The sequence below is a fragment of the Protopterus annectens genome, chromosome 3.part0 (assembly GCF_019279795.1).
Source record: "Protopterus annectens isolate FY-2018-M chromosome 3.part0, PAN1.0, whole genome shotgun sequence".
Classification (NCBI taxonomy): domain Eukaryota; kingdom Metazoa; phylum Chordata; order Ceratodontiformes; family Protopteridae; genus Protopterus; species Protopterus annectens.
This window is the reverse complement of record NC_056731.1, coordinates 1,916,093,239-1,916,108,589: the sequence shown is the minus strand read 5'-3', so window position 1 is coordinate 1,916,108,589 and position 15,351 is coordinate 1,916,093,239. Positions and strand designations below refer to the sequence as shown.

The window sequence follows — 15,351 nt, the reverse complement described above, 5'->3', positions numbered from 1 at the left end:
ACCAAGCAGTAATAAATACAATTGAGTACTTTTAAGATGACGCAAAGGCAAAATAAAGTAGGAAGTAACACAAATACAGTAAAAGCAGATAACATTTTTTTAAGCTGCTTGGGGCAGGGACACAAAGCACTTATCTTACAGAGAGGGTGTTGGAGGACTTGGCTTGGACCTAATCTTGCAGCTGTCCAGTGGTGAGTCTTATTTGGAACCTGGAAGGAAACAGATATAGAGAAATTCAAACGCGTGTGTGTGCTCCCCATGTGCTCTTAAAGGGAAATTGTGCTTGATGCAGAGATGCCTGTTTCAGGAAATACTGTGTGTATCCATTTGCATTCCAAGTGCACATCCCTCTCCAGTGTCAGTGGTGACGATTCAGGCTCCTTGATTACTGGCTAAGTGTGGGGACATCACATATTGTTGAGCAGTGGTGGGATATTAATTGAACTCCTGTAGCCTGTAAGCAGTTGTCAGTAAAAAGGTATACTCTCAAGCAGCCACAAAGTAGATATTCAGAGTTTTGTATCACAATAATTTTATTTATTTACTTTTTGTTAGATTAGTTAGTCAGAGAGAGCAGGTAAGAATGTCAGCAGAGTGTTATGGCAAGCTGACAAGGAACCATTTGGCAGAGATGTGCCAAGCCAAAGGAGTGTTGCATGCCAACCTGACTAAAAGGAAAGTGATTACAAGTTTAATCACAGCTGCAGCACAGACCAGCAACCAGAAAGACCAACCAGTCTGGCATTGGGGATAGACAGCTCTCAGGAACAGGACAGTTCAACTTTTCCTCAGAGGACATAAAAATCTGTCAGGAGTTAGAGACTTGAACTGGAGGCCAAACTTTTGGAACTAGAATCATCAGAGAGACTGCAGCATTTGGAGGCTGAAAAAATGAGAAGCTGCAGCATTTGAAGGTCAAAGAAAATGAGAGACTGCAATGTTTGGAGGCAAAAGAAAATAAGAAGCAGCGTCAACATGAGAGGGAGATGCTGACCCTTTGCTAGAGTCATGAAGATAATGGGGAAGGGAGTAACCAAACCCCAGAAGCAATAAAGGTCAGTACATTTATTGTGTTAATTTCATTGTCCTAGCTTGGAGCTTAACTCCCCGGGCCTCTACTGAAAATGGACATGTATCCAGTTGGACTAGCCCGGTAAACAAATCTAAAATAAATAAATAAATAAAAATTTCTTCCACAATTTACAGAGGGTGATTATGTGGCCCAGGCATCCTACCATTGCCCAGAATGATACCGCAGTACAAACAGAAAATGATTGACTTCAATTGGCTACGTTTCTGGTGTCATTCTAAGGGGATCCAGTATCTGCTTGAGATGACATGATTGACAGACTACGATGCTTTGCCAAACATGGCCTGCATCTGTCACCCCTGGGTTTCTGCGTACTGGCTAAGGCTATTGCCACCCCTATAGTGCCTTTTTAAGGTGGTGTTCCAAAGACCAAATTTCCACCGTAACAGCTATAAATAAATTCAGTCTGAGGGTCATGCTGCTGAATGTTAGAAGTCTAAATCTCAAGATGCACTCACTCGAAGCACACGTCAGAATGGAGAACATTGACATTTGTGCTGTAACAGAGACCTGGTTTAAAGCAGCAGAAAGCACCCCTATGCTACCAGGCTACAACTCATTCCACACCTTTTGGCCCCAGAACACGGACCGAAGCTCCAAAGGTGGTGGTGTATTCATAAAGGATATGCACACCTCCAGACTAATAGCCCAGCATAACACATCTGAGATACTCCAGGTACAACTAACATTGGGAAAGACTGTCATTAAGGTTGTAGCTTGCTATAGGTCCCCAACCATGTCCCAAGACTCTTACTCCACATTCCTAAGCACCCTGGAAACTGTTAAGATCCAACCCAACACTCTCATACTAGGTGACCTCAACTACCCCTCCATCAGTTGGGAAAACTCCTCATGCACCAATGCACTACCCCAACACTTCCTGGAATTCATCCATACCAGTGCCCTGGATCAGCTCATTCTTACCCCCACTAGAGGAAGCAACATCCTTGACCTGGTTATTACTAACATGGGCAACCGTTGCTCTACACCAATAGTCACTTCCTCCCTGGTTAGATCTAACCACAAACTAATTACCATGGAAATCCACATCTCACTCACACCCCCCGCAAAGGTATCCACCATGAAAAACTTCTCCAAAGCTGACTTTGGATTCCTAAAAACAGAGGTGGCTAACTTTACGGCACTGATACCAATGGAAAATAGATGATGACTGCCGAATCATACACCAATGCACTGTACGAACACGTACATAATGCATAGAACTAGCCATACCCAACAGAACCAAGATGCTCTCCTCCAAAAAAACGGAAACCAATCGGGTGGTCCCCTGCCATTAATAAACTCTACAACAGAAGGATGAAACTGTTGCAGAAAAAGGTTAAGTCCCAAGACTGGAAAGACTCCCTTATTAGCCTCAGCAAAAAGTTGAGATCCCTCATCAAAACCTCCAAAGCCAGCTATGAAGGCAGACTTGTGGCAGACACTAAAAACAACCGCAAAGTCTTCTATAGTTATGTCAAGAATCTCCACGGCAATACCCAGATATGCTGTGAGTAACTGCACAATGGTACCTCCTATACTGAGCCAACAGATGTTGCCAACATGCTGGCCAACAGATTCAGTGACAACTTTACCCCTCTTTCTTCCCCTAAAGGACCAATCTCAATACCGGAAAGATGCCAGGCACCCAGCTTTACTGCAGAACAGGTTAAAGCTGCATTGTCCAAGGCCAAGAACACAGCTTCCATGGGACCCAACAATTTCCCTGGCTGTGCTCTACATGAATTACAAAGTGAACTGGCACCACATCTGTTTGCCCTGTTCACTCACAGCCTCACCTCAGGCTTTGTCCCTACAGAATGGTGCACTGCTACAGTCATCCCTCTCCATAAAGGAGGAGCAACTACAGACCCTGGAAATTACTTCCCCATTAGCCTGAGGAGTCTGATATGTAAGGCTATGGAGTGCATCATCATGGACCTAATTAACAAGGATATAGGGAATCTCCAAACTCTAGATCCCGTGCAATTTGGTTTTGTGAAAGTTAGATCATGCCTGCTCAACCTGGTTGACTTCTTTGACACCAGAGCTGTGGATGAAGATAAGGCAGTTCATACAGCCTACCTCGATCTGGCCAAGGCCTTTGATACCATTACTCTGTCAGGCATCAACCCTTATATCACTAGGTGGGTTGCAAATTGGCTCACAGATAGAACCCACAGTGTGAAAGTAGTGAACTCCAAGTCAGACTGCCAACCAGTCATGAGTGGAGTCCCACTGGGATCGGTCCTGGGTCCTCTCCTTTTTGGCATCTACGTCTCAGAAGCCCAGGCCAACATGGAGGGACTCTGGCTGACCAAGTTTGCAGATGATTGCAAGCTGAGAGCCATTATTAACTCCCCAAGTGATGCAGACATCCTACAGAGAAAGGCCTCACTGAGACCTATGACTGGTGTCAAAACCATGGCCTTAAGCTTAATGCCAAAAAATGCGTCATCATCCCCTTTGGGAAAAACTAATTTCCCACTAATTGCCACATCAGTGGGAGCCCACTGAACACTGAAGGCGTTGTAAGAGATCTGGGGACACAGGTTGACAGCAACCTCTCCTTCGACCACCACATTGCCACTGTGATCAGAAAGTCCTTCTGTGTGGCACATCTCATTACCAAGAGTTTGCCATCCAGGAAGAAAGAGGTCATCATTTCTCTCTGCTCTTCCCTCATTAGACCAATCAGAGTATAATGCCCATTTGGCATGTACCTCACTAGACAAGTGCAATAGCTGGAGAGGCCACAAAAGTCACGAAGAGGATCCTAGGCCTTAAACACATGTCCTACATGGACAGACTCAAAAAAAAACTCCAGCTATTGTCTGTCTCATATTGTCTAAGAGGTGATCTCTGCTTGACTTACAAAGCCATGTTTGACGCAGCTCAGTTAGAAATGCTACATCTAAAGAAATCCCAATCCCTCCACACCTCACACTCGGTGCTCCAGAGACCTCAACCACAATCAACAGAACATGCTGGAGAGACTGCCCATGCTTTGGAATCGACTTCCCATATATGTCAAGCAGAGCACCTCAGTGGCCCTTTTCAAGAGAAATCTTGAGTGGATGGGAAATAGAAAGTTCACCCCGGGGATCACTCCAGTGGCTCTACTTGATAGAGGCACTGGGAACTAATGTCGGGCGGCGCAATGCCAGGGCACTCCTATGGGCTAGGCTTGTAAAGGCTTCAGGGCCATTAGTCTAGTACACACCTGTGAACCTATGAGTAAACTGTATAATGTTGACCAAGTGCTCTGGGTATGGTTCCTTACCCCCTTATTTCATGGTAAAGCTGTAACTGCTGTTTCTAAACTGTCTGATACCGATTTCTTAAACTATGCTACAGTTAATAAATGTTTATTGGAATGTTTTAAGTTTACACCTGAAGCTTAGAGAAAAGTTTTGCGAGCATAGATGCAAGACAAATGAAAGTATGTATGATTTTATTGCTGAGTTAAGCACTTATTTTCATAGGTGGGTGAGTGGGTGTCAGGTGACCAGTTTTCAAGTGCTGGCAGACCTATTGTTGAGGAAATAAGCCCTTAGCACTTTGCCCGAGGACAGGAGAATCTGATTGGCAGACAGGGAATGCAACTCTACAGATGAGCTGGGGAAAAAAAGGGATCTCTACTTAGCAAGCAAGGCATGACTGCACATGAAAGGGACTCGCAGTGTTGCCCGTGGATGTAAGGGAACCCGTGGTGGGGAGAGCCCCAACAGAGTCTGCCAGTAACAGGGAAGCCACTAGTTCAGGTATATGGCCAGGATTAAGGGTTAAACGTTGTAAATGTAAACAGTGGGGTCATGTAGCATATAGATGTCCACAGAGAAAAGGAGGGGAACAAAAGTTGGGGGAGCCAGTATGTGGGAATAACAGAATGCCAGTGGTAAGTTGTCTAGAGACAACAGTGATACCAGTCTCCCACCAGAGTTTGTATCCTGTCTTGGTGGATGGAAAACAGACCACTGTCGAGAGAGAAACAGCCACTGATATAACCATTGTGAAGCCTGCAGTGGTTAAAGAGGAGCAGTACTTGCTTGGGCAGTCCACTCCAGTCAGAGCTTTAGGAGGGACCCCATTCCAAATGCCTTTGGCCAGCATTCACCTTGACTGGAACAGCAGAAAAGGAAGCAAGCAAGTAGGTGTGTTTTGAGGATATCCCTGCAGATGTCTTGATGGGGAATGATTTTGATAATGCATTACCTTGTTTGTATGCAGTGATACGTAGTGAGGCTTGGAGACAGGCATGTGCATCTGTTAGCCTGGGAGAGACCCAAACAGAGCACAACCTTGAAGCCAGGACTGGTGATGTGGTTAATTCAGGGAGGGAGTTGCACTGTAGCTGTGAGCCTGAAGATGAGCCACAGCTGCTAATAGGTACTGATGGTCCTTTGGAGAGGAAGACTGCAATGGCAGAGGTGAGTGGTAGTACCCAGGCTGACAGTGAGGCACCGTTGTCAGAAGATACCAGACTTCCTGTGGAAGGGGAGCTGAGAAAAGTCACAAAGATAGAGTTGACACAAACTCAGCTCTCAGACCTTACATTATAAGGCTTGAGGGAGGTAGCTAGGGAGGTACCTGATTCTCAAGGAGAAGGGGAGTCTGTATACTGGAACAAAGGGTTACTCTGTAGAGAGTGGACCCCTGCAGCAAGGCTAGAAGGTGAGGTAATACAGCAGTTGGTAGTGCCCAGAGCCTACTGTCTGCCACTTCTAGCCATAGCCCATGACATTCCTTTTGCAGGTCATATGGGCATAAAGCATACCAAGAGATGTATTATGCAGAACTTTTATTCGCATGGGATTGCCAGGGATGTAACAAGGTACTGCAGGACCTGCGAGCAGTGCTAAAAAGTAGGCAAGGCAGGAGATGAGGTAATATCTCCTTTGATGCCTTTGCCTGTGATTGAGGAGCCATTTCAGAGGGTAGCTATGGATATTGTGATGCCTCTGAGTACCCCAAGCTCCACAGTGAAGAAGTATATCCTGGTGGTGGTAGATTATGCTACTAGATACCCTGAGGCAGTAGTTCTGTCCTTCATCGAGGCAGAGAAAGTGGCAAATGTTTTGCTAGAGATTTTCAACAGTGTAGGGTTCCCCAAGAGAAATACATGCCAATTTCATGTCAGACCTGCTGGCTTGTCTGTGGGAGTAATGTGGGGTGAAGCACCTAAAAACCACCCCCAACCATCCCCAGACTAATGCTGTTGTGGAAAGCTTAAACTCTACACTAAAGACCATGATATAGGCATTTGCAGACCAGTTTAAGAGAGAAGAGGACAAATATCTGTCCCATCTTTTGTTTGCTTACAGAGAGGTACCCCAAGAATCCACTGTTTTTTTTCACCCTTTGAGTTGCTGTATGGGTATAGGGTGAGGGCACCTCTAGATTTGATTTGTGATGAGTGGGAGGGTGTGTGTGAATCCCACAACCCACAAGTAGTCTGTTGTGGCATATGTCCTAAACCACGGGGCAAGGCTTAGGGAGCTTATGAGCTTGGCCCAGAAGAACCTGGCAGGAGCCCAACAGCAGAAAAAGGTCTGGTATGACAAGAATGCTCGAGCCAGAAAGTATGTTGTGGGACAGCAAGTAATGGTTCTCAGTCCTTTCCGACACACTAAGCTGCAGGCAGCTTAGGGAGGGACCCTTAAAAGTGGCAAGGAAAGTCAGTGATGTTAACTATATGGTAGAACTGCTAGGCACGAGGCAGGGGCACAAATTGTACCATGTTAACATGATGAAGCCCTACCATGATATGGAAGACCTTGTGCTGAGTATTTGCAGTGGATGGCAGGAGCAGTCTGAGGAGGATCTGGTGACTGATCTCCTCAGTTAGGCTCGGACTGACATCTCAGTGGAAGAGGTAGCAGTGTACCAAGTGGCTATTCCCTACCCAGGTTCGAGAAATCTGAGCGGTGTTGTAGGCGTTTGAGGACATGTTCACTGGGAAACCAGGTTGCACCCACTTGGTGCAGCACCATGTAGATACAGGCACCAAAGACCTATGAAGCAGGCCACTTACCACACAGGGTACCTGAGCTATTCAGACAATCTCTGAGGGAGGAGATACAGGATATATTGGAACTGGGAGTAATCCAGGAGTCTACCAGCCTCCTTAGTAGTGCTGGTATCAAAGAAGGATGGCAGGGACCAGGTTCTGTGTGGACTACAGAATAATAAATAGTCATATAGAGTCAGATGCCTACCCCATACCTAGGACAGATGAAGCCTTAGAGAAGCTGGGTGAGCCTAAGTATCTGAATATAGTGAAGCTTAGTTTAGAGATTGTTTTTCTTTAATTGTATGAGCCTGTCCATCAGTGTTATTTTCAATATTCCATGTGATTTGAATTATGTTGTTTACTGTAAATATATATTTCGTTTTTTTTGTTCTTTTATTATTTATTATTAAATGTATTTAAACTTTTCATTGTATCTGGACCTTTTTAGTAAGTGCTTAACTTATGAGAGTGCTTATATTTATTTATTTTGTGACACTGTGTGAACCACTCAAGAGGGCCTAGCTGTCTTGGTCAACAATTACCATTTGTATTAGTATTACTATTACATAGTATAATTGGACCCCTTTTGTTAAGGGCCTTTTAGTAGCTGATTGTGGAGTATCTGGTGGCAGTGATAACTACCTTATACTCTGGGCATAAGGGGGCACAGCAGGTAAATCTGTGCCAGTCTTTCCCAGGTGTGTGTGTGTTTGGAAAATCAAATCTCATAGTTTGTGTGTGTCAGCTACTTGGGACAGGGACACAAAGCACTGATCTTACAGAGAGGGTGCTGAAGGACTTGGCTAGGACACTCCGGTTGAGGACCTAACCCTACAGCGGTAGCAGTGGGGAGTCTTATTGGGGACCTAGAGGAAGACAGATATAGAGAAATCCAGACCCCCATTGTGTGTGTGTTCCCTGTGTGCTCTTAAGGAAAACTGTGTGTGATGCAGAGAGGTCTGCATCTGGAAATACTGTGCTTATCCATTTGTATCCCAATTGCATGTGCCTCTCCAGTGTCAGTGGTAAGGATTCAGTCTGTGATTACTGGCCCAGTATGGGGACATCACAAATACTAAGAAGCTAGGGAGACTACGTAACTGGCATATATATATATATATATATATATATATATATATATATATATATATATACAGTATAATCTATTGGTCAAGAGAAAGGACAGTGGTCAGCTTAGTATGTGGTCCCTAGAGTGCAAGGACTACTTCTTTGAGGGGATTGTCACAGCCACTTTCCAGCACAGGGCAGGCTTGTATCTGACATTAAAAGTTAATGTATAGCAGGGCTGTTCATATTAAACTTGTTTGCATTGCATAATGACAAAAAAACTCAATGAAAACGTTCATAGATAATATGCCTTGTGGCAGAGCCTGTACTACTTAAGGGACAGGGATCCATGTAATGTCCACAGGAATGCATAAAGGCAGAAAATATCAGTGAAAATATTCACAAATGTGTGTCTTGGGGCAGAGTTCATACTTCTTAAGGGACAGGGTTCAAGGTAATGTCACCTGACTATTGCATAGGGACTGAGGGTAATGTCCACAGGCTGCTGCACAATGACATAGAATCTCAGTGAAAACATTTACAGATGTATGCCTTGTGACAGAGCTCATACTATTTACAGATGTATGCCTTGTGACAGAGCTCATGCTATTTACAGATGTATGCCTTGTGACAGAGCTCATGCTATTTACAGATGTATGCCTTGTGACAGAGCTCATGCTATTTACAGATGTATGCCTTATGACAGAGCTCATGCTATTTACAGATGTATGCCTTGTGACAGAGCTCATGCTATTTACAGATGTATGCCTTGTGACAGAGCTCATGCTATTTACAGATGTATGCCTTGTGACAGAGCTCATACTATTTACAGATGTATGCCTTGTGACAGAGCTCATACTATTTACAGATGTATGCCTTGTGACAGAGCTCATGCTATTTACAGATGTATGCCTTGTGACAGAACTCATGCTATTTAAGGGGTAGGGAGCGATGCAATGTCCACAGGCTACTGCAAAATGACAGACAAATTGCTCACAGATATATGCCTTATGGTAGAGCCCGTACTATTTAAGGGGCAGGGACTAATATAATGTCCACAGGCCCCCTTAGAATAAAGAAAGTCAGTCAACCCTGCTCCATGGCTGTCCTTGGCAGCTAAACAATTCATGAAACAGAGGCAAAACCTGGAAGGTTTGGATAAAAATAAAATAGTTCCTACTTAACTAGCATATAGAATGCTAGGAAAACAAGCAAAACAACACATCATGAAAGATGAGAAAAACTACTGCTTGGCCAATCAAAACATGTACACTAATAATCCAAAACCTTTCTGGGCCTCAAGCAATAAACTTTTAAATCCAGGAAAAGCTACACAGCCACCCCAAACACAAAGAAACAGAATAATACCATAATCAACCAATTCAATACCCACTTTATACAAACAGTACAGTCATTAACCAACCAGGGAAATAATGAAGCTCTTGTGGTCCCTGCTTAGTAACGTAACCTCCATCAACATTTCTCCACCCACCCATTTCCCATAGATAGCATCAAAAAATACCTCAAGAAATTAAAGCCCACTACATCTGCCCCAGACATTCTATCTGGTGAATATCTTAAAATGGCAGCTGAGGCTATTGCATGATAATTTAATACATATCTGAAAATAAAGTCCCCTCGCTATGGAAAAAAATAATTTATAATTTCACTGCTCAAGGATGGAATCAATAGAGATCTTTCAAACTATTGGCCAATTGCTATTTTATCTCCCCATCAAAAATATTAAAAAAAGTTTTCCTAAGCAACTTGTCAACAATCTAATAAATAACCTGCTTTGCCTTCAGTCCAACATGACTTCCATCCTCATCACAGCACATCTACTGTTTTGCTGAATTTTGTTAATACTGTGAACACCCACAGAAACACTGGAAGCCTAGTCTGTACCATCTTCCTAGACTTATCAAAAGCTTTTGGATACTGTAGCCTACCAGAGACTCTTACATGAACTCGCATCCTTAGGTCAATAAAAGAAAGTCATCTGTAGCAAAAGATAATTTGTTATTAAATAAAGTCATAGTGGAAGACTGTAAAAGGGGGAAGAGTTTAAGTATGGCATGGATTGACTATAAAAAAGCATTTGATAGTATCCCACATTCATGGATAAAAGAGTGCTTAAAAATGTATAAGATATACCCTACACTGATCGATACATTACATTGACCATGAAACAGTGGCAGACCACTTTGCAATTAAGCCATGATAAAGGGCAAATTAGTATTCCAGGGATAAAAATTCAAAGGGGGGTATTCCAGGGTGACACTCTGTCACTACTGCTATTATGTCTTGCCTTTAACCCATTAAGCTGTCTGCTTAACAGCTTAGGCCATGGCTATAATTTGGTTCCTAGAAAACAGTGTGAAGACTTCTCATCTTCTCTTTGTCGATGATTTAAAACTGTATAGCTCATCAGGTGAGGAACTGAAAGCACAACTGCAAGTTGTCAAAACTTTTTCAGATGATATAAGAATGTCATTTGGTCTTGATAAATGTGCAAAAGCAACCTTTAAAAAAGGAAAACTGCAGCACCAAGAAAACAGTTTGGGACAAGAATGCGATATAAAAGAACTTGAGCAATAGGGAGTGTATAAATATTTGGGAATTGATGAAAGATCAACAATAAAACATGAACAAATGCAAATAAAACTTGGTAAGGAATACTTTAGAAGACTTAAATTAATCCTGAAAACAGCGTTGACATCTGGGAACAAAATCCAAGCTATTAACCAATTTGCTGTTCCTGTCCTAACTTGCAGGTTTGGAGTGATTGACTTGCCCCAAAATGTGCTGGATAGATTAGATAGGAAAACAAGAAGGGTGCTTCATGCTCACCAAATGATTTATAAAAATCAGTGCATGCCAAGAATATGTATTCCCCGTTCTGAAGGAGGGATGAGCTTCCTTGAAATTGATTGCATGTATAGATCTGCAATCATGGAACTCTACACATCTACTGACCTCACCAGGCCCAAATGTAATGTGAGTTTTGAAACATGAGGAAAGTAAATGTAAGATGACTTCTCTGCTTAATCTAGCAGATGCATATCGATATCAAGCAGGAATGGAAATCAAACCAAAAGTAGATAAAAATCAGGCAGCGACTAATGTGCCAAAAAGCAAAAGAAAGAATATAAGGTGAAGGACCAGATGAGAAGGCGAGAAATGTGGAAAAAATGCATAAATATAGTTAACTTCTGGAAAAACCTCATGTTGGACAGGAATGACTGCAGGAATGGTTAAGGAGAGGTGAATTCAAACCAAGAGATGAAAGGTTAATATTGGCGGCCCAAGACAGTGGGCTACGTACACTGGTTTACAAAGTCCATTGAACATGTGGGAGTAACAGACAAATGTAGGTTTTGTAAAACCAAATTAAAAACAGTTGCACACCTCGTTGCTGGTTGTGACATACTAATGGCATAGGACTGTATACTGAGAGGCATAATAACGTGGCAAGACTGTACTGGGGATTGTGCAAACATTATGGTATTGAAGTGGCTGAAAAACACTGGAAACATGAGCCACAAAGCATCATAGAAAATTATGGTCTACATCACATGGGATCACCCATTTCCAACAGTTCAAATGATAGATGCCAGAAAACCAGATACAGTGGTCCATGAAAAGAAGACAAAAGTAGCATTGATCATGGAAATCGCCACACCCAGAGACTATAGTGCGTTGCATACAGAGACACAAATTCATAAAATGTCAGGATTTGCAGGCAGAAATGAGAGCAGTGTGAAAGAAAGATACCCAGACAGTTCCAGTAGTAGTTGGAGCAACGGGTTTTATAAAAAATATCCTACAATCATATTTAGACATGTTACCAATAGATGTAACGCCATACAAATTGCAGGAGGAGTTATTACTGAGCACATTGCGGGTGCTGCGAAGAGCACTTCTGGCTGACATCAAAGACTTGAAACAATACTAATTTCATGCACTTTAATCATACTTTGACTTAGGAATGGGGTCCATTCCCATCATGGTATTAGAAACCCAAAAGACTTGGAGAAATTTAAAAAAGTGGTTCTACAGTTACCTCTCAAACCCAGCACAAGTAGTAAAATGGAAAAAAATTATTTCTCCACTTTCTTGCCAGTAGGTATTGGTATCCCATGAGGATCTATACTAGGCCCCACACTTTTCAACATATTTGTTAATGACCTATACACTGCTACATAAAATGCTGCTCTAGTACAACATGCTGATGATGCAAACCTTATGCTCAGCTAAATCTGTCTGAATTTCAAGACTTTATAGAACAATCCTTCTTAACAATTGAAACATGGCTAAGTAATTTGCAACTGCTTCTAAACCCCAAAAAATCTAAAGTACTGCTTTTTTCCCCAAGAACATTGTTCAATAGCATCTCTGCTAACAACACCATAATAGTGATTTTGTGTGATTTACTTGTGTCATTATAGATAGCCATTTGAAATGTGACTGTTTCACATGCAGTTAAAAAAATCATCAAAAGCTAGGTACATTATACAGAGTAATAAAAAAAAAAACAAAAAAAAAAACTGTCAGGCCAAAAAAGATCCATAAAGATAATAGAATGGACTATTGGAGCTAATAAAGAAATGATGTATTGTTACTGTTATGCAAGAAGGCCAGAATTTTCAGATAGAAGATTCAAAAAGATTGAGAGAAATTAGATGAAAGAAAAATACTTGTACAAGAAAAAGCTTCAAATGCACATTTCTGTTCATTAATACAACAGATTTGTGAAAAACATTATGTTGACCAAGAAACCTTGGGCCGTTTGGAAAAAGAAGCACCTGTGGAAGTGCGAAAATATAAATAACAAAACCTAAGAGAATTTTGAAAGGTATAAAAAAGAAACGTGGGCATGGGAAAGAAAGAGATCTGATATGGTGTGATATGTATGCAAAGGAGAATGCCAAACTAATCAACACAAAAAGCACCTCCAAAGATATTTGAAGAGAAGTACAGGCAAAGCCACCCAGATGTGGACAATTTCACAATACAAAAAAATGAGATCCCAAAGAGAGAACGCAGAACAGAAGATTAGGAAAGTAGATGTTAAAGAAATAGAAGCTGAAGTTATGGAATACCTGCGACATGAAGGAGTTAGTGTAGGAAGATTAAAACAGGACATGTCATAGCATGATGGAACAGAGTCCTCAAAATAAGGCGAAACAGGTGGAGTGGGAGACCATCTGAGGAACTATGGACATAGGTTCATAGGTAGGTACTAGGCTATCTGCCCGAGGGCATTTATAAGCCTAGCCAGAGTGTGTCAGCTTTCACCGCCCCATTGATTAATTAACTGAGCCTGTGTCAAGAAGAGCCAATGAAGTGACCCCAGGGGTGTATTTTCTGTTACCCATCCACTCGTCAAGGTTTCTCTTGAAGAGTGTTAGTGAGAGGCTCTGCCTAATGTAGTTAGGAATTTTACTCCAAAGCATGGGGAGACTCTGTGACAGGAATCTATCCCCCCAGCATGTGAAAGAAAAAGATATTTACTATAGTGCAATATTTATGCAAAGATGAAAGCAAAACTAATCGATATAAAAAGAGCAGCACAAAAGATAGTTGAAGAGAAGTCCAGGCAAATACATCTGGATGTGGATAATTTTACAGTACAAAAATAAGACAAAAGGGGAAGTAGAAGAGTGGATTAGTAATGGAAAATGAAATAAATAGCAACTGAAGTTATGGATTATCTGTGAATTAGAGGATTTAGTGTACACACTCCAACTCGGGTAGCATCACAGTATGATAGAACAGTCCCCAGATTAAGGAAAAACCAGGTGGAATGGGAAGCATCGGATCAGTTGCCACATGATGATACTCTGCAGCCTTCAGCAGAAAACCAGTACAAAAGTTTAGTTGGAGTTGCAGAGCAAGGGAAGGAACAAGAAACTGTGGCAACTCTGACGCTGTCACTAAGCGATAAGCCAGTGAGTTTCCTTATGAAAGAGTAATGAATGACACAAGATGCAGCTGAAGAGAATATGTCCCAGGAAAATGTTCTGGAACTATCTGTAGAATGCCTGCAGGAAACGGAGAACAAGGATGCCTCCTCAGTTTAGAAGAAAATGAGCTAAGAGAAGAGTTGCTTGAGGTAATATAGATGGATAGACATATTAAGATGTATGAAATAAATACATTACAGAAAGTCAGTAAGAACCAAAATGCAAGTCTGACAAAACAAATGAACACAGTAATCAAGACTATTGGCAGACAGTCATGTGACTAAACAGAAGTAAATAGGGTATATTACTGTGCACCTGAATTAATAACAGATCAAGTGTTACCACAAAAATACAGAGCAATAAGGGAAAGAAAGGGAAGAAATCAGACGTCATCATGGAAGTATATAATAGAGGAAAATGTAAAGCAATTAACAAGTATCACTGTTGGAAGAGTATAGAAGAGGGAAAAGATGGACTTGGAAAGATAGATGTGGTGATAATAAAGAGCAATATTAGAACAGACCAGGATCGATCTTACACTATTGCAAATAATAAACTAAAGATATCAGCACAGGCAGAAAAACTTAGAAGGTACGCAGTTAAATATAAAGGAAAAATACAAAATAAGCAAATCATTGATGATCCAAAAAGGTTTTATAGAGGAAACAAAGCAAAATGACTAGAAACACCTCCAAAAAAAAGAAATATATATATTTTGGAGAAATATCTACAAACATCCTGTGGAACATAGTAAAGATGCTGCAGTGACAGAAGAAGTAAAAGAAAGAGTAAGAAGTTCAAATGTACAGGATATGAAATGGGATGAAGTAACAGCCAGAGAGATTGAAACAAAAGTGAAAGCTCTTGATTGGAAAACCCCAGATCCAGATGCAGTACCTAACTTCTGGCTAAAAGTATTAACATATTTACATGAAGATTTAGCCCCGAGTAAAAAATTGCTTATATGTGCACCCTGAACAAATACCAACCTGGTTAACAAAAGGCAAAACAATGTTACTACTTAAGAGTGAACCTGCAAGCTAACCTAAAAACTATAGACCAATAACTTGCCTTCGGACCACGTATAAACTATACACTGGAATTAATGCCAACAGAGTTTATAGTCGTTGAGAAGAAAACTCAGTCATGGCAGTAGAATAAAAGGGTAACAAAAGAAAGTCATATGGGAAGAAAGGATCATTTGTTAAAGTTAT

General features: G+C 41.6%; 1 protein-coding gene across 2 annotated transcripts in view; it reads left to right on the top strand.

Moving 5' to 3' along the window:
* LOC122797179 (D-threo-3-hydroxyaspartate dehydratase-like) overlaps positions 1-15,351 on the top strand; it is a 1,365,126-nt gene that overhangs the window by 719,120 nt on the left and 630,655 nt on the right. The gene's annotated exons all lie outside the window — the stretch shown is intronic.